Source organism: Macaca fascicularis, chromosome 5, assembly GCF_037993035.2.
Source record: "Macaca fascicularis isolate 582-1 chromosome 5, T2T-MFA8v1.1".
In the NCBI taxonomy this organism is placed as follows: Eukaryota; Metazoa; Chordata; class Mammalia; order Primates; family Cercopithecidae; genus Macaca; species Macaca fascicularis.
Window position 1 is genome coordinate 105,339,754 of NC_088379.1, and position 24,726 is coordinate 105,364,479.

At 38.8% G+C, this 24,726-nt stretch overlaps 1 long non-coding RNA gene across 1 annotated transcript in view; it reads right to left on the reverse strand.

Moving 5' to 3' along the window:
• The window catches only part of LOC135970804 (uncharacterized), a 31,513-nt gene extending 7,006 nt beyond the window's left edge, over positions 1–24,507 (reverse strand). The window contains exon 1 of the long non-coding RNA XR_010586652.2: positions 24,428–24,507. This is a non-coding gene — a long non-coding RNA (uncharacterized lncRNA). The remainder of the gene's footprint in view (positions 1–24,427) is intronic.
• Between the last annotated feature and the right edge of the window lie 219 nt (positions 24,508–24,726).

Here is a 24,726-nt window from a genome sequence, read left to right on the forward strand (position 1 = left end):
CTCTAGTAGTCCCCAGTATCTGTTGTTGCTATTTTTATGTTCATGAGTACCGGATGTTTAGCTCCCACTTATAAGTGAGAGCATTCAGTATTTGGTTTTCTGTTCCTGTGTTAATTTGCTTCCGAAAATAGCCTCCAGCTGCATCCATGTTATGGCAAAGCACATGATTTCATTCTTTTGTATGGCTGCCTAATATTCTATGGTGTATGTGTATCACACTTTATCCAATCCCCTCTTGACGGGCCTCTAGATTGATTCCATGTCTTTGCTATTGTGAATAGTGTTGCAATGAACATACGAGTGTGTCTTTTTGGTAGAACCACCTACTTTCTTTTGGATATATACTCAGTAATGGGATTGCTAGGTCGAATGGTAGTTCTGTTTTAAGTTTTTTGAGAAATATCTGAACTGCTTTCCACAGTGGCTAAACTAATTAACATTCCCAACAACAGTGAATAGGCATTCCTTTTCTCCACAGCCTCACCAACATCTGTTATTTTTTGACTCTTTAATAACAGCCACTTTGACCTGTGTGAGATGGTATCTCAATGTGATTTTGCTTTCCTTGATGATTAGCGATGTTGAGCATTTTTTCATACGTTGGCTGCTTGTATGTCTTCTTTCGAGAAGTGTCTGGTTCATGTTCTTTGCCTACTTTTTAATGGTTTTGTTGTTGTTGTGTTTTGCTTGTTGAATTAAGTCCTTAAAGATTCTGTATCTTAGACTTTTGTCAGATGCATAGATTGTGAATGTTTTCTCCTATTCTGTAGGTTGTCTGTTTACTCTGTTAATAGTTTCTTTCCCTGTACAGAAGCGCTTCAGTTTATTTAGGTCCCACCTGTCAATTTTTGCTTTTCTTGCAATTGCTTTTGAAGACTTAGTCGTAAATTCTTTGGCACGCCCAATTTCCAGAATGATATTGCCTAGGTTTTCTTCTAGGACTTTTATAGTTTGAGATCTTACATTTACATTTTTAATCTATCTTGAGTTAATTTTTGTATATGGTGAAAAGTAGAAGTCCAGTTTTCTTCTTCTGCCAATGACTAGCCAGCTATCCCAGTATTGCTTACTGAATAGAGAGTCCTTTCTCCATTGCTTATTTTTGTAGACTTTGTTGAAGATGAGATGGCTGTAGTTGTGCAGATTTATTTCCGGGTTCTCTGTTAAGTTCCATTGTTCTATGTATCTGTTTTTGTACCAGTACCATGCTGTTTTGATTACTATAGGCTTATAGTTCAAAGTCAGGTAATGTGATCCCTCCAGCATTGTTTCATTTGCTTAGAGATGCTTTGGGTATTCAGGCTTTGTTTAGTTTCATATGAATTTTGCAATAGTCTTTTCTAATCTTCGAAAAGTAATGTTGGTAGTTTGGTAGGAATAGCATTTAATCTGTAGATTGCTTTGGGCAGTATGGCCATTTTAACAGTAAAATAATTGTTAACATTAATATTAATATTTTAATAAAATATTAACATTAACACTTTAATAAAATATACTTTCATAAAATATTACTTATACAATGTCAAAACACAGTAGACTAAAAGCCATATGTGGATAATTTTAATTATATTATTTTTGAATGAAGAGAGAATAGGAAATGGATGTCAATATTATAAATGAGTCTGTTTTCTCTTTATGCAATTTACATTTTTGACATTTCTTACAATAACCTTGCAATATTTGCTGTCATTTTATAAATGAGTCTACTTTCTCTTTAGACATTTTACATTTTTGAAATTTCTTACAATAACCTTGCAATATTTGCTGTCATTTTATAAATGAGTCTGCTTTCTCTTTAGGCACTTTACATTTTTTAAATTTCTTACAATAACCTTGCAATATTTGCTGTCATTATTAAGCAATTTGCCAAAGTTGCCTACTATAGAGCAGCTGGCATTGGGATACTTTCATTTCAGGCCAAATCCCTGTAAAGTATCTGAGGTAACTGCAACTCTCATCTGACAATATCAAGTCTCTAAGAAAGAGATTTTAAAGGTTTTTTTTTTTCTATAGCAAAATTAATTTTTATTTCAAGTCATCATTTTGCAAGAGGAGAACACTTTGACCTCAAATTTCATTCTCATTTCTTCCCCAGATGACTTCTGCCTTCACCCCTCCCTGTACCCACTTTCTAGGGATTAACCACCACATTTTACAATGTCTCAAAATATCGGGGAAAAATTAATATGTGTTAGTTCTTCAGAAATATTATTTTTCCTCACATCAGTGGTATAGAAACATTGATAACCGTCAAATCCCAAACCAAACTTACCTCGATTCACCCTTCTGAGTGATCAACACACTGGCTTTCCTTGGTAGTATTAAGTCATAATAATGCCACCCTCCTGTGACTTAAAGTCAGCCAGGTTGACATGATCTCTCTTTGATCAGGTTGAGGATTTATTGCCAAATGGAGTTAGAATCCTCTTTACCTAGAAAGGGTGGTCACACCAGGTCATCCTGGAGGGAACTAAAAGAGTACATTGAGCCTAAGCTGGCAGCTGCTTTTGCCTATTAAGTAGTCTTTCTGCTCTAGAGCAGATGGTGTTGGCAATGCCACATAAGTCAGCCTGGAAAGACACAAACACATTTAGAAGTTGACTTTGACTTTTCCTTTGAGTGTGTGTGTACATCTATCTATCTATCCACACACACACAGACACACAAATATAAACATATCACTAGTGTTTTTGTGATGTTTAGTTTGCAGGCTGGTCTGTCAATGTATTTTTAGTGCCTACTCAAACCAGTGCTGGCACACACTGAGCATTCAATACTTGTTTGTTGCATCAATGAATAAATAAACAGTAAATGAATTTACCTTTCCATAAACGATGACTATTCACAGAAAATATGTCATAGCCATGAAATGAGTCAGATGTATTTTATTTATAAAATGACACATGGGGAGTCTAAAGGGAAAAGAGTGTAACCAGCTGCTTTACTCAGAGTTCCAGAGTTGCAGTGGAGAAATCTACTGCAGTGATTCCTCTAGAGTAGGAAATACTTAGGGTTATGCCATGCTGAATGTGGAGAGAAGAGAGTTCATTGTTTTGTCTTTGGTGCACCAGGTTCATACCAGAGTAGCACTTCTGAGTGGAGGCATGCCAGGGCAATCAGTGCCACCACAGAGGATCAGTCAAGCTCGGTTCTTGTTCAGACTCAGGAAAACCTCAAAGAGATTCATTTCCTAGATATCCGGGAACAGCCAGAGGTACACACGTAGACACGTGGAAACTCTTCACGAGGCCTACTGAGTTTCTGGGATCTTCTCCCCCTGGTGTTGGAGTAAGCCAGGAATTCTATCCCAATAGAGATCTGGTAATAAGATTGGGAATTTGAAACTTGGTGTCTGGCAATGCCTTCTGTTTCCATTATCATAATCATAATCATTAACTTTGCAATTACATTTATCTGAACACCTATAGACCAGGCACTATGCCACATACTTTGTTTCTCATTGTTACAAGCTTTCGGGAAGATATTATTATCTCCCTGTTACAAGGGAGAAAATGAACCCCAGAGAGGCAAAATAATGTTCTCAAAGCTTACTGGGAAAAGGCTTGCCTTCTCAGTTGAAAAATTCTTTGACTCCCAATTACTTAGAGTTGCAGTTTTAATCTAGATTTTAAAGTGCCCTAGGAGGAACCCTCAGGAGCCATCTCAAGGAAAGGATCATGTGGAAAGTTTAAGGTTTCCTCCATGCAGCACACATTTTGATGAAGCATCTTTGATTTCACCTATTTTCAATTCTAGTCAACCATGTAATATTTAATATGAAGGGCTCTGCTTTGATATTTGAAAAAATTCAGAAAAAGAAGGAAAGGGAATGAAGGGGAAAGAAAGAAGAGAGATAAATGTTAAAAAGCATCAGCTTAAAGAAAAAATCCAAACTTTGAATTTTGACATTTCTGGATCTTCAGAAACTTTCCCCAAGACACCATTCCTTATGTAACTGCAATCCCTGTTCTTGAGCAGGCTTGATCCCATCAAACTGGACACACTGCTGTTTCTTAACTATTCCTCATGTCTATTTGCCTCTATGTCTCTTCATTGCTTCCCCAAGCTTATGCTGGTTTTTTTTTTTTTTTCTGCCGTTCATTTCTGGCTGCCTCACAGCCTCCACCTCCTGAAGACTTCACTAGCTTCCCCTGACTGGAAGCTATTTAGCGTACTCTGAATGCACGTAACACTTTGTCTTAATAATATTTTGAGACACTCAATAAGATAGATATTGTGTCCAGAATTTATTCCTTCAGGTGGGTTCTTGGTCTTGCTGACTTCAAGAATGAAGCCATGGACCCTCACGGTGAGTGTTATAGCTCTTAAAGATGGTGTGTCCGGAGTTTGTTCCTTCAGATGTTCAGATGTGTCCAAAGTTTCTTCCTTCTGGTGGGTTCGTGGTCTCGCTGACTTCAGGAATGAAGCCGCAGATCCTCACGGTGAGTGTTACAGCTCTTAAAGGTGGTACAGACCCAAAGAGTGAGCAGCCCCAAGATTTATTGTGAAGAGTGAAAGAACAAAGCTTCCACAGCATGGAAGGGGACCCAAGCTGGTTGCTGCTGCTGGCTTGGGTGGCCAGCTTTTATTCCCTCATTTGGCCCTGCCCACATCCTGCTGATTGGTCCATTTTACAGAGAGATAATTGGTCCATTTTACAGAGTGCTGATTGGTGTGTTTACAATACTTTAGCTAGACACAGAGTGCTGATTGGTGCATTTTTACAGAGTGCTGATTGTTGCATTTACAATCCTTTAGCTAGACACAGAGCACTGGTTGGTGCATTTACAGTCCTCTAGCTAGACAGAAAATTTCTCCAAGTCCCCACCCAACCCAGAAGCCCAGCTGGCTTCACCTCTCATTATCATAGCCTTGGGTAAGATGACTGAATAGAAACAGCTCTGGTCTGTAGCTCCCAGTGAGACCAAAGCAGAAGGTGGGTGATTTCTGCATTTCCAACTGAGGTACCTGGTTCATCTCATTAGGACTGGTTAGACAGTGAGTGCAGACCATGGAGGGCAACCAGAAGCAGTGGGGAGCTTTATCTCAGCAGGGAAGCACAAGGGGTCAAGGAACTCCCTCCCCTAGCCAAGGGAGGGAGGGACTGTGCCATAAAGGATGGAGCTATCTGGCCCAGATACTATGTGTTCTCATGGTCTTTGCAACCCACAGACCAGGAGATTCCCTCAGGTGCCTACACCACCAGGACCCTGGGAATCAAGCACAAAACTGGGCGGCCGTTTGGGCACACATTGAGCCAGCTGAAGGAGTTTTGTTTTGTTTTGTTTTTGATAACCCAGTGGTGCCTGGAATGCCAGCAAGAGAGAATCGTTCACTCCTATGGAAAGGGGGTTGAAGCCAGGGAGCTAAGTAGTCTAGTTCAGTGAATCCCACCCCCATGGAACCCAGCAAGCTAAGATCCACTGGCTTGAAATTCTCACTGCCAGCACGGCAGCCTGAAGTCAACCTGGAATATTTGAGCTTGGTGGGGGGAGGGGTGTCCACCATTACTGAGGCTTGAGTAGGCAGTTTTCCCCTCACAATGTAAACAAAGCTGCCAGGAAGTTCGGACTGGGCAGAGCCCACCTCAGTGTGCCAAGCTGCTGTAGCCAGGCTGCCTCTCTAGATTCCTCCTCTCTGGGCAGGGCATTTCTGAAGGAAAGGTAGCAGGTCCAGTCAAGGGCTTATAGATAAAATTCTCATCTCCCTGGGACAGAGCACCTGGGGGAAGGGGTGGCTGTGGGCACAGCTTCAGCAGACTTAAACATTCCTGCCTACCAGCTCTGAAGAGAGCAGAGGATCTCCCAGCACAGTGCTGGAACTCTACTAAGGGAAATACTGCCTCCTCAAGTGGTTCCCTGATCTCTGTGCCTCCTAACTGGGAGACACCTCCCATCAGGAGTTGAAAGACACCTCATACAGGAGAGTTCCAGCTGGCATCTGGTGGGTGCCCCTCTGGGATGAAGCTTCCAGAGGAAGGAACAGGCAGCAACCTTTGCTGTTCTGCAGCCTCCGCTGGTGATACCCAGGCAAACAGGGTCTGGAGTGGAACCCCAGCAAACTCCAGCAGACCTGCAGCAGAGGAGCCTCACTGTTAGAAGGAAAACTAAAACAGAAAGCAATAGCATCAACATCAACAAAAACGACAACCACGCAAAAACTCCATCCGAAGGTCACCAACAGCAAAGACCAAAGATAGATAAATCCACGAAAATGAGCAAAAAACAGTGCAAAAAGGCAGAAAATTCCAAAAACCAGAATGCATCTTCTCCTTCAAAGGATCACAACTCTTGCCAGCAAGGGAACAAGACTGGATGGAGAATGAGTTTGACGAATTGACAGAAGTAGGCTTCAGAAGGTGGGTAATAACAAACTCCTCCAAGCTAAAGGAGCATGTTCATGTTCTAACCCAGTGCAAGGAAGCTAAGAACCTTGATAAAAGATTAGAGGAATTGCTAACTAGTATAACCAGTTTAGAGAAGAACATAAATGACCTGATGGAGGTGAAAAACACAGCACGAGAACTTCATGAAGCACACACAAGTATCAATAGCAAAATCGATTCAAGTGGAAGAAAGGATATCGGAGATTCAAGATCAACTTAATGAAATAAAGCATGAAAATGCAAGATTCGAGGAAAAAAAATGAAAAGGAATGAACAAAGCCTCCAAGAAATATGGAACTATGGGAAAAGACCAAACCTCTGTTTGATAGGTGTACCTGAAAGTGACGGGGAGAATGGAACTAAGTTGGAAAATAATCTTCAGGATATTACGCTGGAGAGCTTCCCCAACCTAGCAAGACAGGCCAATATTCAAATTCAGGAAATGCAGAGAACACAACAAAGATATTCCTCAAGAATAGTAACCCCAAGACACATAATTGTCAGATTCACCAAGGTAGAAATGAAGAAAAAAATGTTAAGGGTAGCCTGAGAGAAAGGTCGGGTTACCCACAAAAGGAAGCCCATCAGACTAACAGCAGATCTCTCTGCAGAAATCCTACAAGCCAGAAGAGAAGAATTTAACATACTTAAAAAGAAGAATTTTCAACCCAGAATTTCATATTCAGCCAAACTAAGCTTCACAAGTTAAGAAGAAATAAAATCCTTTAAAGGCAAGCACATGCGGAGGGATTATGTCATCACCAGCCTTGTCTTACAAGAGCTCCCAAAGGAAGCACCAAATATGGAAAGGAAAAATCAGTACCAGCCATGGCAAAAACAACCCAAAATGTAAAGACTATCAATGCTATGAAGAAACTGTATCAACTAATGGACAAAATAACCAGCTAGCATCATAAAGACAGGATCATATTCACACAGAGCAATATTAACCTTAAATGTAAACAAGCTAAATGCCCCAATTAAAGGCACAGACTGGAAAATTGGATAAATTGTCAAGACCCATTGGTGTGCTGTATTCAGGAGATGCATCTCATGTGCAAGGACACACACAGGCTCAAAATAAAGGCATGGAGAAGGATTTACCAAGCAAATGGAAAGCAAAGAAAAGCAGGGGTTGCAATCCTAGTCTTTGACAAAACAGACTTTAAACCAACAAAGATCAAAGAAGACAAAGAAGGACATTACATAATGGCAAAGGGAACAATGCAACAAGAAGAGCTAACTATCCTAAATATATGTTCACCCAATACAGGAGCACCCAGATTCATAAAGAAAGATCTTAGAGACCTACAAAGAGACTTAGACTCCCACACAAAAATAGTGGGAGACCCCACTGTCAATATTAGACAGATCAATGAGACAGAAAATTAACAAGAATATTCAGGACTTGAACTCAGCTCTGGACCAAGCAGACCTAATAGACATCTACAGAACTCTCCACCCTAAATCAACAGAATATGCTTTATTTTCAGCACCACATAGCACTTATTCTAAAATTGACCACATAATTGGAAGTAAAACACTCCTCAGCAAATGCAAAAGAATGGAATCATAACAAACAGTCTCTCCGACCAAAGTGCAATCAAATTAGAACTCAAGATTAAGAAACTCACTCAAAATTTCACAACTACATGGAAACTGAACAACTTGCTCCCTGTATGACTACTGGGTAAATAATGAAATTAAGGCAGAAATAAATAAGTTATTTGAACCCAATGAGAACAAAGACACAATGTACTAGAATTTCTGGAACACAGCTAAAGCAGCGTCTAGAGGGAAATTTATAGCACTTAATGCCCACGGGAGAAAGCAGGAAAGATCTAAAATCGACCTCCTAACATCACAATTAAAAGAACTGGAGAAGCAAGAGCAAACAAATTCAAAAGCTAGCAGATGAAAAGAAATAACTGGGATCAGAGCAGAACTTAAGGAGATAGAGACACAAAAACACCCTTCAAAAAATCAATGAATCCAGGAGCTCATTTTTTGAAAACATTAACAAAATCGACTGCTAGTCAGACTAATAAAGAAGAAAAGAGAGAAGAATCAAATAAATACAATAAAAAATGATAAAGGGGAGATCACCACTGATCCCACAGAAATGCTAACTACCATAAGAGGATACTATAAACACCTCTACACAAATAAACTAGAAAATCTAGAAGAAATGGATAAATTCCTGGACACATCCACCCTCCCAAGGCTAAACTTGGAAGAAGTCAAATCCCTGAATAGACCAATAACAAGTTCTGAAATTGAGGCAGTAATTAATAGCCTACCAACCAAAAAAAGTCCAGGACCATACAGATTCACAGCCAAATTCTACCAGAGGTACAAAGAGGAGCTGGTACCATTCTTTCTGAAACTATTCCAAATAATAGAAAAAGAGGAACTCCTCCCTAACTCATTTAATGAGACCAGACATCATCTTGATACCAAAACCTGGCAGGAGACAGAGAATCTGGGTGCTCCTGTATTGGGTGAACATATATTTAGGATAGTTAGCTCTTCTTGTTGCATTGTTTCCTTTGCCATTAGGTAATGCCCTCCTTTGTCTTTTTTGATCTTTGTTGGTTTCAGAAAATTTCAGAAAAATTTTCTTTGTCTGAAAAGAAAATTTCAGGCCAATATCCCTGATCAACATAATGCGAAAATCCTCAATAAAATATTGGCAAACCGAATCCAGTAGTACATCAAAAAGCTTATCCACCACAATCAAGTCAGCTTCATCCCTGGGATGTAAGGCTGATTCAACATAAGAAAATCAATAAAGGTAATCCATCACATAAACAGAACCAATGACAAAAACCACATGATTATCTCAATAGATGCAGAAAAGGCCTTCGATAAAATTCAACACCCCTTCCTGCTAAAAACTCTCAATAAACTAGGTACTGATGGAACATATCTCAAAATAATAAGAGTTATTTACAACAAACCCACAGCCAATAACATACGGAATGGGCAAAAGCTGGAAGCATTCCTTTTGAAAATGGGCACAAGACAGGGATGCCCTATCTCACCACTCCTATTCAACATAGTATTGGAAGTGATGACCAGGGCAATCAGGAAAGAGAAAGAAATAAAGGGTATTCAAATAGAAAGAGAGGAAGTCAAATTATCTCTGTTTGCAGATGACATGATTGTATATTTAGAAAACCCATTGTCTCAGCCCAAAAACTCCTTAAGCTGATAAGCAACTTCAGCAAATTCTCAGGATAGAAAATCAATGTGCAAAAATCACAAGCATTCCTATACACCAATAATAGACAAACGGAGAGCCAAATCATGAGTGAACTCCCATTCACAATTGCTACAAAGAGAATAAAATACCTAGGAATGCAACTTACAAGGGATGTGAAGGACCTCTTCAAGGAGAACTACAAACCACTGCTCAAGGAAATAAGAGAGGATACAAACAAATGGAAAAACATTCCATGCTCATGGATGAAAGAATCAATATTGTGAAAATGGCGATACTGCCCAAAGTAATTCATAGATTCAGTGCTACCCCCATCAAGCTACCACTGACTTTCTTCACAGAATTAGAAAAAAACTACTTTAAATTTCATATGGAACCAAAAAAGAGCCCGTACAGCCAAGAAAATCCTAAGCAAAAAGAACAAACCTGGAGGCATCACACCACCTAGCTTCAAACTATACTACAAAGCCACAGTAACCAAAACAGCATGGTACTGGTACCAAAACAGATATATAGATCAATGGCACAGAACAGAGTCTTCAGAAATAACACCACGTATCTACAACCATTTGATCTTTGACAAATCTGACAAAAACAAGAAATGGGGAAAGGATTCCCTATTTAATAAATGGTGTTGGGAAAACTGGCTAGCCATATACAGAAAACTGAAACTGGACCCCTTTCTTACACCTTATACAAAGATTAACTTAAGATGAATTAAAGATTTAAATGTAATACCTAACACCATAAAAACCCTAGAAGAAAACCTAGGCAAAACCATTCAGGACATAGGCATGAGCAAGGACTTCATGACTAAAACATCAAAAGCAATGGCAACAAAGCCAAAATTGACAAATGGGATCTAATTAAACTGAAGAGCTTCTGCACAGCAAAAGAAACCATCATCAGAGTGAACAGGCAACCTACAGAATGGGAGGAAATTTTTGCAATATATCCATCTGACAAAGGGCTAATATCCAGAATCTACAAGGAACTTAAACAAATTTACAAGAAAAAAACAAAAAGTCCCATCAAAAAGTGGGCAAAGGATATGAACAGGCACTTCTCAAAAGAAGTCATTTGTACAGCCAGGAAACACGAAAAAAAGCTCATCATCACTGATCATTAGAAAAATGTGAATCAAAACCACAATGAGATACCATCTCATGTCAGTTAGAATGGCGATTATTAAAAAGTCAGGAAACAACAGATGGTGGAGAAGATATGGAGAAATAGGAATGCTTTTACACTGTTGGTAGGAGCGCAAATTAGTTCAACCACTGTAGAAGACAGTGTTGTGATTCCTCGAGGATCTAGCACCAGAAATACCATTTGACCCAGCAATCCCATTACTGGGTATATACCCAAAGGATTATAAATCATTCTTCTATAAAGACACAGGCACACGTATATTTGTTGCAGCACTATTCACAATAGCAAAGACTTGGAACCAACCCATATGCCCATCAGTGATAGACTGGATAAAGAAAAGGGGGTGCATATACACCATGGAATACTATGCAGCCATAAAAAAGGATGAGTTCATGTCCTTTGTAGGGACATGGATGAAGCTGGAAACCATCATTCTTAGCAGACTAACACAGGAACAGAAAACCAAATGCCACATGTTCTCATTCATAAGTGGGAGTTGAAGAATGAGAACATATGGACACAGGGAGGGGAACATCACACACTAGAGCATGTTTGGGGGTAAGGGGCAAGGGGCGGGATAGCATTAGCAGAAATATCTAATGTAGATGACGGGTTGATGGGTGCAGCAAACCACCATGCATGTGGTGCAGCACATGTATACCTATGTGACAAACCTGCACATTCTGCACATGTATCCTAGAACTTAAATTATATTAAAAAAGAGATGGCTATAATGAAAAACAAAAACACAACAAAAATGTAATAATTCATATGAAACTGAGTTTATACTCCAATCAACCACACTTTGGAGTTTGTATAAAATATATCTTATTTCCACAAACAAAGATATTAACCGGAATAATCAACACTTAGTTTCCCTGTTCAGGTTATTTATTAACCGTCATTGCAAAGACTGAAAAACCAGGATGATTTCCTAGTTTGGTCTAATTAATTTTAATTGTGTATATAAATATATGTTCATATGATAAATATTATATACCAAAATTAGCATGAGACAGATCCAATCAAGAACCAGTTCAATAATTGGACAAATTCAATGAAAAAGACAAATTCCTCCCCACAAAACCAAATATTATCAAAATCAACAGAAGTAGAAATCAAAAATCTTAATAACTCTTCATTTAATAAAGAAATTGAATTGCTTATTAGAAATCTTCCCCCACACACAAAATCATGACTCAAATGGGCTCATTGATGAGTTCTCTTAAATCTTTAAACAAACGATAATACCAGTATTACACAAGTTTTTCTAGAAAATAGAGAATTATATGACAAATTTTCCAGCTTTCCAACTCACTTTTTGAGGATACCATACCTAGGTTCCAAAACTTGACAAAAATACTGCAAACAAAGAAAATTACAGACCAATGCTTCTCAAGAATATTGGTGCAAAAATCCTAAATATATTTTCAACTGAAATACAGCAATACATAAAAAGCGTAATACACTCTAAGTAAAATGTAACTTTAGTTTAACATTCAAAAATCAAGAATGCAATTCACAATATTAACGAAACACAGGAGAAAAATCATATGATCATCTCCATACACACAGTAAAAACATTACACAATATCCAATATCCATTCATGACCAAAAAATGAACAAAGCCCAGTAAACCAGGACTAGAATTAATCTTTCTCAATTTGATAAAAAGGCATATATAACAAGAACACCCACAGCCAACATTTTACTTAATAGCAAAAGTCTGAGTATTTTCTTTCTAAGATTAAAAACAACACGAGGATGTCCATTTATACCACTTCTCTTCAACATGTCATTGGGGTCCCAGTCTATGCAAAAAGGCAGTGGTACTCGAGGGGATGATTTTGCCCTGCAAGAGATATTTTGCAATGCCAGGAGACATTTTTGGTTTTCACAACTCTGGGGAAAAGGAGATGTTACTGTTACCTAACGGGTAGAGGTCAGAGATGCTGTTAAGCATTCTATGATGCACAGGACAGGTTCAAAATGTCAACAGTGCTAGGGTTGAAAAATCCCCCAATAAGGCAAGGAAAGGAAATAAAATAATATATAAATTAGAAAGAAAAAAATGAAAATCATATTTATCTTCCAGATGACATGATTTTTCATCTAGAAATTATGAAGAAATCTACTTTTATTTATATTTATTTATGTATTTATTTATTTTTGAAACAGGGTCTTGCCCTGTCGCCCAGGCTGGAGTGCAGTGGTGCGATCTTGGCTCACTACAACCTCCACTTATCGGGTTTGAGCAATTCTCCTGCCTCAGCTTTCCAAGTAGCTGGGATTACAGGCGCATGCCACCACACTCGGCTAATTTTTGTATCCTTACTAGAGATGGGGTTCACTACCTTGGCCAGGCTGGCCTCGAACTCCTGACCTCAAGTGATCTGCCCTCCTTGGCCTCCCAAAATGCTGCGATTACAGATGTGAGCCACCATGCCTGGCCAGAAATCTATTTTTAAAAACTACAGTACTAGAACTAGTGAGTGAATTTGTAAAGGTCATAGGAAATAAGATCAATATACCAAAAAATTAACTTTATTTTTATGTACTTCCCAAAAACAATTGGAAAATATTTTTAAATTATAGCAACAAACACACAAAATATTTCAGAATAAATTTAATGAAAGATATAAAAGATCTCTATACTTAAAACTATAAATATTCCTGAAATAAATTTTAAAAATCTAAATGAATGGAGAGATATAGAATGTTCATGGATCAAAAAACTCAATACTGTTAAGATGTCTATTCTTCCCAAATTGATCTATAGGTTAAACCCAGTCACAATCAAAACACTGAAGCATTTTTATAGAAAATTACAGTATGATTCTACAAAAAGTTGGAGCACTTACATTTTATTTCAAGACTTATGATAAAGCTACCTTAATTAAAATAATTTAAAATTATCATTAATATAGGCAAAAAATGGATGGGAAAGATTTGAGAGATGGGAAATAAATCCTTATATACAGAGTCAGTTGATTTTCTATAAAGGTTTCAAGACAATTCAACAGGTGAAGAAAAATTGTTTAAACGAATGGAGCTGGAAAAACTAGAATAAATACATGGAAAAAAAATAAACCTCAACTTCAACCACACATTATACATAAAACTCAATTCAAGATGGGTCACACACCTAAATGTAAAGGCAAAAATTATCAAGCTTCTAGGAAAAACATAAGAGAAAACATCTTTGGAACCCTGAGAGGCAAAGATTTCTTAGAGGTGACACGAAAGGTACTAATTATATACGAAAAATAGAAAAAATTGATTTCATTAAAATTTAAAACTTCTATTCATCAAGACACTATTAAAATGAAAAGGCAAACCATATATGGGAAAAATATTTACATACCCATAGCTAACAAAGAACTTGTACCCAGAATAGAAATACTTAAAAAGAAAAGGCAACCCAATTTAAAAGTGGGCACAAGATTTGAACGACAATTTACACCCAGAAAGGAGCCTTAATCCACAGGGAAAATTAGCACACACAAAAATGACTGTTTGCATTCCTAATCTCTATTGCCTTCTGCAGGTTAAGTATCTCTTACCCAAAATGCTTAGAACCAGAAGAGTTTCAGATTTTAATTTTTTTTCAGATTATAATATTTACTTTATACATCCTAGTTGTGCACCCCAAATCAGAAAATCTAAAATTCAAAATGCTCCAATGAGTATTTCCTTGGAGCATCATGTTAGCACTCAAAAAGTTTCAGATTTTGGAGCATTTCAGATTTTGGATTTGTGATGCGCAACCTGTACCACTAAGAAGTCTCACAATTTCACTATCAAAGAAAGATGAGTGATATTCTTTACATTATGAATGCAATCTAAGACATGAATCCTCTAAGCTTGGATGGTTTTGTTTGAAGAGGTGAGAAAGACAAATTTTAAAATTACATTCTTACTGCAGGAGCCTTGAACATGGCAGATTAAGCACAAATATTTATTTCCTCCCCCAATCCGTGTTAAAACAACAATAAAAGAATAAAAATATTCTAAACCCACAATTTAAAAAGAGAATAGATTACAGGAAATGAGGTATGTCAATAAACTTTTGGAAGATGAGATGTTGGCTAGGCGTAGTAAAGAAAGCTGAAATGTAAGCATCTAAGATGCAAAGGAAGATGCTCACAAATAGCAAGCCATTTCATCCAGCAGCACCAAGGAGAGTCCCAAGCATTGGATGCACTAGTTACTGTGGAAGTTGGTGGTGAGAAATATAGTGAGAAGTGATAAAAGTATGTGTGAAGAGCATGTAGATTCCCAGGTAGCCTCCCCACACCTCCTCATAGCTAAGTGACTGCCTCTGCTCCAATCTAGCAAGGACAGGAAGGTGTATTCTCTAGAGAATCCAGGCAGTCTTTAAGGCTAACGACAAAATTCTGTGTTAAGCTTTTAAGCAAATTTAGAATTTAGAAAACTTGCATCTGCACAGTAAAGAAACAGTTTCCCAATACATAAAGACTTCTCTGATTAGTGGCTTTATTAAGAATGTGTTTATTTGATATTATACAATAAAAAGGGTCAAACTTGGAAGATCTGGGTACCTCAGTGAAGCAATATTTTCCAAATGAGCAATATGCCATGCAGAGAGCAACACACACGTACACTTACATATGTATGAATATATTTATTTTTATGACCTCCACATATTGAAAAGTTTGGTGTTTATATTAGCTTTCCCCGTTTTCTGTAATTGTAACTTTTTTCTCCAACTTTGTGAAATCTGGCTCCCATTATTCTCAGTCTGCTTACATATTTGGTCAGTCCTCATATGAAAGCAATCTACTGACCTTGCTGGGCTGCTAGAGAACTGGGTGTTTCTTTCTCATAAAAGCACCCAACACCTCTGTGAGATGCTGCTGCCTTTGTTAAGATGTGTCTTCCTTGCTTAGGCCCCTGGTCCCTATAGTTTTTGGGTAGCATTATTATGGAAGGACAGAAAGGAGGGAGGGGAAAAGAAAGTGTCCTTATATTTAATGTAGTTGAATTCATTAGTATTTTCCTTCATGGTTTGGATTACTTTTGTCTAAAAAAATCTTCTCTATTCCAATTTTTAAAGATATCCTACTATATTTTCTTCTAAAGGTTTATATTTTTGTCTTCCTCACATAAATCTTTAGTCTACTTAGGACTGATTTTTGTTTGTGGCAGGTGGTAGGGATCCAATAATAATAATTTTGTAATGTGGATAACATTTGTTCCATTACCATTTATGGAGGTATATTTCTTTATTATAAAATATACTTTTAAAAATAGTAAAGTGAAAGTAATCTACTTTAGTTTGAAGAAGAACAGAAGAGAGAACTTAAACCCTATTATATCATGTCTGAGCTTCAGTAGATCATGTTGACTACTGTTCTGCTGAGGCTAAGACATGACGTAGAGTTGCATCTTCTAATACAGTTTGCTTCACGCCATAACATTTCCTGAGAAGAAAATTCAAATGTTAAACCAAGATAGGCAATTGTATTTCTGATAGAATTAAAGAATTATCTTGCTTGTGTTACCAAGAAGCTAAAATATATTAAAGCAAAAATTGGAGAACTACTCATGTAATTTTTCAGTAGAAGGCTTACAGTCATCATTCACATGTTATACATTTCCTCTGATTAATATTTCCCCTGATTAATCTTATGCCTACACAAATACTCATGGCTTCCCTTTGACATAAATACTTGTCACAGCTGCTACTGATGAACGCAGAGTCATCTCTGACTAGCCAACTGGCTATGTTGACTCATCAGAATATAGATTCTCTAATCTTTTCTTAATAAGATAACATAGCAAATACAGAATGTACTTTAATTACAATAATTGCAAAAACATAAGAACCTATAGAAATAAATTTTTTTAGTAAAAAATACATAAATCTGAAAAGTTTACACAATGCTTGTGAGTGAATTAAATTCCTATACACGTAGTGAAGTTTAATGTTTGAATGAAACCAGCATTGTGTGCCAAAAATCTAATGTAAAGATTAGGTCTAGGCTAGGAGCAGTGGCTCACACCTATAATCCCAGCACTTTGAGAGGCCAAGGTGGGTGAATCACTTGAGGTCAGGAGTTTATAACCAGCCTGGCCAACATGGTGAAATTCTATCTCTACTAAAAATACAAAAATTAGCTGGGCGTGGTGGTGCACACCTGTAATCTCAGCTACCTGAGAGGCTGAGGCAGGAGAATTGTTTGAACACGGGAGGTGGAGGTTGCAGTGAGCCGAGATTGTGCCACTGCACTCCATCCAGCCTGGGTGACAGAGCGAACCTCTGTTAAAAAAAAAAAAAAAGAAGTTTAGGTCTATTCTAAAATAACTTCTTACTTTTCCTGAATCATTGTATGATGATTTCAATTGTTTACATTCTTTGAGCGGCAGTTTACATGTAGTACATTATTTTAAAAACGTCTTATTGAGGCATACTAGTGTGTCTTGTGGACCAGGAATACCACCTTCAAAATAGAGACTATGGGCTCTTTCTGATATTAAGCTTAAGGAGTAATTGATACTTTGAATTTCTCAGTAACTAGCTCTTCTTTTCCTTTGATGGAAACCGTATCTGTTGTGCTTATAGTCAGTGTAAAATAGTTTTGCTGTTGCTAAATAATGGGGGTATAGGATACTAGAAAATAACATTTCAGACTTTCCTCAGGGGTGAGTCACCTAGCACAACCTGGGGCAATGAGTAGAGCTGCTGACATAAGTTTGGTTACTCATTGAGAATCTCCTTGTTCTGAAAATGAGCTAAGATTTAAAGGCATCTTTCAGAGAGGAAATAGGAACTTAGGGAACCCATATGGGAGTGGACAATTTCAAAATGAAAAGACAGACATTCTGCTTCCCATAGTCAGAAGTAACTAATAGATATTTGAAATAAGAATAGATGGAATCTGTCATCAAAGACAGATAAATAATGATAAGATTTGGCCCTGATGCCAATTTGGAATAGTAGATGAGGAAGCTGAGCTTATTTTGAGGGTGAAATGAATCTTAGTATCTCACTAGCTAGTAAACATGTAGTATCAAGTAAATTATACAAGCTGAAGTGAAATGAATGAGGGCACAACGCTGAATATTTTGGGCCCTAATGTCATACAGCCCACCATGAATGAAGTCAGTGAGATGGTGATGGCTCAAGACAGAAAGCTTCAGAACACATTGAGAAATGACTTTCTTCCTGAGGGACAGTGAGTAGGGCAGAAATGAGGACACAGTGACTGAGCACCCTGGGACTCTGAGACACGACCTTGGGATCCAGACCTGGAAATGATGTTCAGAATAAATTCTGGATGAGACCGTTACCATAATTTTAACAGCATGAATCCACATCTATTCAATCTAGTAAACGTAGACAGGGTGCGAACAAGAAGGAACTAAGGGGGAGTAATGCTTTCTAGCTAAGATACATGTGGTTAGGTTTAGTCAGGTGAGGTGAGGTGAGGTTTAGTCAGGTAAGGTGAAAAAAGCTGTGCTTTCTGTGCCATCCAATTCTATGCTAGAGTCAAAGACTAACCTGCTCAGGTGAAGTAAGAGTAGTTTTCCTACCTTGGTGGCAGCATGGTTGGGATGAGAAGGGCAGTGTGTGAGTAAGGATGTGGTGTGCAGATGACAGGGACCATTCTAGCTAAGGATGCTGGAAAGACAGTGGTAGAGCAAAGCAAAAAGGTAAAGCAAAGCAAAAAAGTGGGAGAGAATCAGGGCAGCTAAGGATTGTAAATGTCATCCAGTCTGGAATTTTCCTCTGCAGATATGTCAACTATATTTTTTATGGTCATTTGGCAGCTGGTGAGAAGTTTTAAACCTGCGGAGGTTATCAGTGATTACCTTTGCCATCTCTGAGCAATGATGAATAGAGCATTTACATAAGCTGCAGCTTTGTGCACACAGCAGTGGCCCTCAATATTACTCTGTTTCTCAAACCTACAGCAAGATTTAGAAAAGGTGTAAGAATGGATTTAACTTATGATAGAAACCTCAAAACAGGCCCATACCTTGTGCAGAGTAGTAAGTGGTACAGAATGGAAACAGCAAGCCCTTCTTAATTGCCCCAAGTTTGCTAGGGTCTGTTTCTCAGTTCTTAGTTTTTGAAGAAATAATTTTTCCTGGGCTTGTTTTCTGAACCCAATACCTGGATTTGGGCTTTTGAAAATGAAACTCTTTTTCCCGCAATTCCAGTCATTCCCAATTCCCTTTCCTACTTCCCATGCCCACACACCTCTCTATAGTTGGATCACACACACACACACACACACACACACATATCAATTATCTGCTCTGTGCTTCTGAGTGTTGACCCATCTGGCTCTCATAGCAGAATGCTACAGTCCTGTCTTAATTCCTAGATCTGCTCTATCTGGGTCTTCCTTGGATAAACTCACAATACCAATTGCTTTCAGAAATGAGTTGCCAACTACTGTCATTCCTACTTCCTTATACGCCCTAGCATCTATACTCAGCACCAAAGAAAGACATGAAAGGAATGTCCACTCCATGGTGTATCATCTCTTTTCTGGTCAGAGAGGACCTCTGGGCTGATTAAGTTTCTTTCCTTCAGGTTTGATAAGATCTTGAAACAAGCAAATCACCTTCAGGAAATAAAAATTTGAACATTGAAATACTTGTTATCAGCACACTGAGAGAAACACCGCTGCCAGGAAGAGTAAACTCCAATTTTAACTGGTCTGCAGGTTATAGTTCCCATTAGAAAAACTATTTGGAAAAAAGACCAGTTAATTGTCTAGTGACTACAGAGCTAAAAATTAAGAGAATTGGGTGACTGTGGGATTAAGACAGAATCTAGCAACTTCCCTTTGCCTCTGGAACTCATCTTCCTGTAATCTAGATTAGTTGTGTGCCACAAAATAGGAGTTCTCATCTCTATGGGCAATGCAGATTGGATCCTAAAACTGCAACCCTTAAGCCTAGTGACCTTCTGTTATTGAAATTATGCTTGTTTCTCTGACTACTCCTCTATCGATTTAACTACAGTGAAGTAATTTGAAGATTTAAGCATAAAAATTTTGCTTTGCAAATCAGACTATATAACAGATAGATAATCATATAGTGCCTGAAAGTTATTAGGTACTCAGAAAATATGAGAAATAAATGACAAATAAGGGAATACAAGTAATTCAAGATTAAATATCTTGAAGAACTTTATGAAAAATGGAATTAGAAGTAGCCATTATTTGTTTCAAATTCCTTTGAAAAGAAAGTAGTTTATAGAATTATGAATTAATAACAACTATTCATATGCAAAGGGCTATTCAGTAAGGTGAGAGAATGCCATGTTGTTCATTTGGAATCTGATTTGTAAGATCCTATTCAAGAAAACCCAGTAGTAACAAGGCAGGGATAAAAATCTGCCAAATCAGATTTAGCACTTACTCAAAGCTTCTTACTTCCAGATATATAGGGAAAAGGAGCTCTTGGAAACAACAACAAAAAAAAGTAGAGAATACATGGAGTGTACACATACACCTTTTGAATGATATGATACTTTATGCATAAACTGCCATGCTTTGAACCACATGATGGTGTTACAATGAGCACAGCTAATTGCCTCAAAACAGGCTTTTGAGCCAAAAGCAGCCATCTGTAGTCTGGCCTGCAGTTCACAAGTTGGCTGGAGCCATAACAATGCATAATAAGGATGCTCACTAGGTGCTCAATACATATTGCAGTCAGATTTTCTATCTCTTCGGGAGTTTAGCTCTAGGAGAAATGCAGCTAGTGGAGAAGAAGAGAACCTGAAGGAGGCAGGAATAAGGCATCAAATAGAAGCTTTGGGACCACAAAGGTGACAGGGTATTTTCTATGGCAGCTGGAGAGGTAAGAGCAGTAAGGATAAAATGCTGAGTCACCACAATGCTGGAACACCAGAGAGTCAACGATGTGACAATACATGAAGCCTGTTGATGTATTGAAACCACCTTGGCAAATGTATGATAGTGAGAGAAATCTGACATGGCTGACTCCATTTTGCTTCTAGCCTCACAGGCTGGTTCTCTCCGCTCATTCCTGGGCATAAGCCAAGCTAACTTTGGGAGAAATTTAATTTATAGTTTACATAATAATAGACCTTTCTAAATCCTGAACTGTTCTTGTAAAGCTTAATGAAAGGACACCAAGTTAGGAGGATGAGAGGGGTTTGAATTCTAAATAATTATCAGTCATTATTCTGGAGGTTATAATATTTGCAACTTCCCCTATTAGTCCTGAAGATAACATAACTATTGTAGAACAAAGATTGGCCTCTTGAGATGTCTGTCCAGGTTTTTGCGTTTCTGACAACCAGATGGCACCACCTAGACATGCCAACCAGTCCTGTGACCCCCACCCTAGAACTGACTCAGCACAAGAGGACAACTTTGATTCTCTATGATTTCATTTCTGACCCAACCAATCAGCATGCTTCCTACCCTAGCCTCCTATCCACCAAACTATCTTTGAAAAATCTGTAACCTCTGAGCCTTCAGGGATTCATTTGAGTAATAACTCAGTCTCCCACATGGCATAGCTGGCCTTGTGTCAATTAAACTCTTTCTTTACTGCAATGCCATGGTCTTGGTGAGTTGATTTTGTTTGTGCAGTGAGCAGGAAGAACCCATCGGATAGTTACAGGATTGTGGAAATAAACAAAGACCAACCAAATGAGAAAAGCAAAGGTTATTTATTCTGAGCTCGCTACAGCAAAAGAGTCTGCATCATCCCTTGAGTTTTGGCAGAGATTTAAAGGCAAGCAAAGAAGTGGGAAAGCTTTACAAGAGAAAAAAGGGAAGGCTTCAGGCATGCACTGATTGGAGGCTGTTGGCCTGGGGAAGCTATAGGTGGGCTAACCAGAATCAGGTTGTCCTATGTGATTAATTAGGGGTATATATTCAGCTTTCTCTGTTTGGTCCTAAGTTGGAAGCAGAGATAAAAATTAGGGATGCTGTCAATTATTAACCAAGTCCTGGCTATTTTGGGCCTATTGCTGTAGCAGCTACTGTTTAGCTTCCTGGATCATCACTAGAGATAGCAATCTGGCTTCCCGTAGGTCTCACTTACAGCAGGATGGCTTCTTGTGTTGCTCATTGTAGATACGGAGCTGGTTTCCTGAGTAGGTTGCTACAAGTTGTGGATCAAAGTTTTATTTTTATATATGGTCAGGACATTGTCCATTTGCATATCAGTCTCTCAGGAGTCTCTATTGTTTCTATTCAAACGGATCACCTAGTTCTTAATAGGCCTGGCTCTCTGATCACTAAGATGGTTTCTTTTCTTTTCTGCTTCTAAAACCATTTCTGTTTCTAAACTAAGACTATCTCAGCTCTAGAAACTCTCATACCCCGGCAAAGTCTTCAGTTCCAGGCAAACTGGGATGGTTGGTTATCCTGCTGGTATATATCCTTTTCCATAGCCCTAATTAACTGGGTTAACAAGCAAAGCATTGACAGTTTTTAAGATCTCATCCTGTTCAATATGCTCTGTTCCTAGAAAATTAAAAAGTCTAACTAACAGAAGGAAAAAGTAAAGTCCTTGTTTTTAATAAGCAGAGTAGTCATGACAGGGACAGGAGGCAGGGAAATTTTGGGCAGAAGAGGGCAGGTCCCTGGCAAGGGCGCCACCTGCGAGCCTGGAACCACAGCCCAAGGTGAGGACATACATTCCTGTTTTCCTGCTCAAATGTTGCCTTTTCCAAAACCACCTATGGCCTGCCCTGCCCCGCATACTGTGTCCATAAAAACCGCAGGCTCCACCAGCAGAAGAGAGGAGAAACAATGGATGTCAGAGGCTACAGTTGGAGAGAAGCGGCTTGACTTCAGAGGGACAGCTTGATGGTGTAGCTTCAGAGAGGAGTCCGGCTGGAGACAGCCAGACTCCAGGAGAAAGTTACCTTCCTGCTCTATTCCTTTTTCATCTCCCCTTCCCACTGAGTGTCACTTTCATTGGCAATAAGATCCTCCACATTTACCATCCTTCAAATTTGTTCATGTGACCTCATTCTTCCTGGATACTGGATGCGAACTTGGGTGCGGGTGCAAAAGACTGTCACACTGACCCTCCATTGAGGTGTTAACACTTAAACTGTCCACATGTGACAAAGCTAACAGGACATGGACTGTAACACTCTTCTGGGACTTCAGGGTTTGCAGGCACCCCCACTAGATGCAGCCACGGGGCCTATACAGAGTTCATTCCTGCCAACAGCCAAAAGCACTCACCCAGGTTCCTACACTTGCTTACCTGCATACTCCCTTCTGCAAGGAATAGAGCATAGCGGGTTCAAGTGAGTGGAGTTTGCCCCTGCTAGCACTGAAGCACCAGCTAGTTCCCGTGCTCACACTCTAGTTCCAGCCCCCAAAGGAGTCAGGGAAATTTTCCTGCTTCACTAAAAACTACATTTGTTTATAGATTTATTTAAAATTATTTGCATATCAGTGTTGCACAAGGAATCAGGAGGCCTGCATTGGCTGCCAACCAGCTGTGTAAACTTGGGTAAATTGCAAAGGAGTGCTGGGGCTCAGAAAACAATATCCCAAAGTATGGTGCTTTGGCATGCTGAGTACTTTGAACGAAAGAAGAACCAAGGTCTCTGATCCTCTTCTGCCCTCCTATCTCTCATCCCTCTTTCTCCTCCAAGTGCAGGGAGGGGCTTTCTCTGAAGTTTGCTTATTTGACTAAGGGAAGTTCCTCTCAAAAGAACGTAATTGTCATGAGCTCCTGCCCTAAAAGTCCATCAAACGGGGAAGATTAACTCATAGGAAAGAAGACTAACGGTCACTGACACCACCTATTCTTCTGTAGACTGTCACCTGAGAGACTACCTGCATAACAAAACACCTTTGCTTACCATACATTTCCTCCCCTCACCCTTTCACAGCTTGTGTTGACATCTCACATGAAGAAGTCCTAAGCCTCTATTTCTTTCTGTAGCTCAAAATACCACTTATAGCCTGGCATGGCGGCATGCACCTGTAGTCCCAGCTACTCAGGAGGCTGAGGCAGGAGGATCACTTGAGCCCAGGAATTTGAGGCAGCAGTGAGAGCTATTATCACACCACTACGCTTCAGCCTGGGTGACAGAGCAAGACCCTGTCTCTTAAAAAAAATTGCTATTTTAACTTCAACCATCTGGCCCTTCTTTGAGTCTTATATTTTGTAAGGCTCCTGGGCATTTGCACGTAGTAAATTTGTATGCTGTTCCTCTTGTTAATCTGTCTACTGTCAGTTTATTCCAGAGATGCAAATTATCAAAACATTAGAGTAGAAGGAAAGTTCCCTTCACTCCTACAGGAGCATAACAGTAATTTTTGCACTTTCTGGAGACAATGTACAGACATGGTTTTGAGAATTCGTTCTCTATAGACTTGAGAACATTAATGAACTTTTTTAGCCTAACTTTTCTCATTTGTAAAATGGAGATTCTAACAATCTAGCTTTTCAAGTCATTGTAAGAAGTACACGAAATATATGGACATAAAACAATTATCCCATTGCCTGAAATGTGGTAAGCTTAGAAAAATTTATGTATTTGCAAATTTATTTTGCTTGCTAATACCTCCTATTTGAAACTAAGTTATGTACCTCTGTATTAGTTCATTTTCACACTGCTGATAAAGACATACCCAAGACTGGGTAATTTACAGAAGAAAGAAGTTTAATGGACTCACAGTTTCACGTGGCTGGGGAGGCCTCACAATCATGGCAGAAGGTGAAAGAAACATCTCACATGGTGGCAGACAAGAGAAGCGAACTTGTGCAGGGAAACTCCCCTTTATAAAACCATCAGATCTCATGAGACTTACTCACTATCACAAGAATAACACAGGAAAGATCTGCTCCCATGATCAAATTACCTTCCACCAGGTTCCTCCTATTACACATGGGAATTGTGGGAGTTACAATTCAAAATGAGATTTGAGTGGGGACACAGCCAAGCCACACCAACCTGCAAACTCGTATAAGTCCT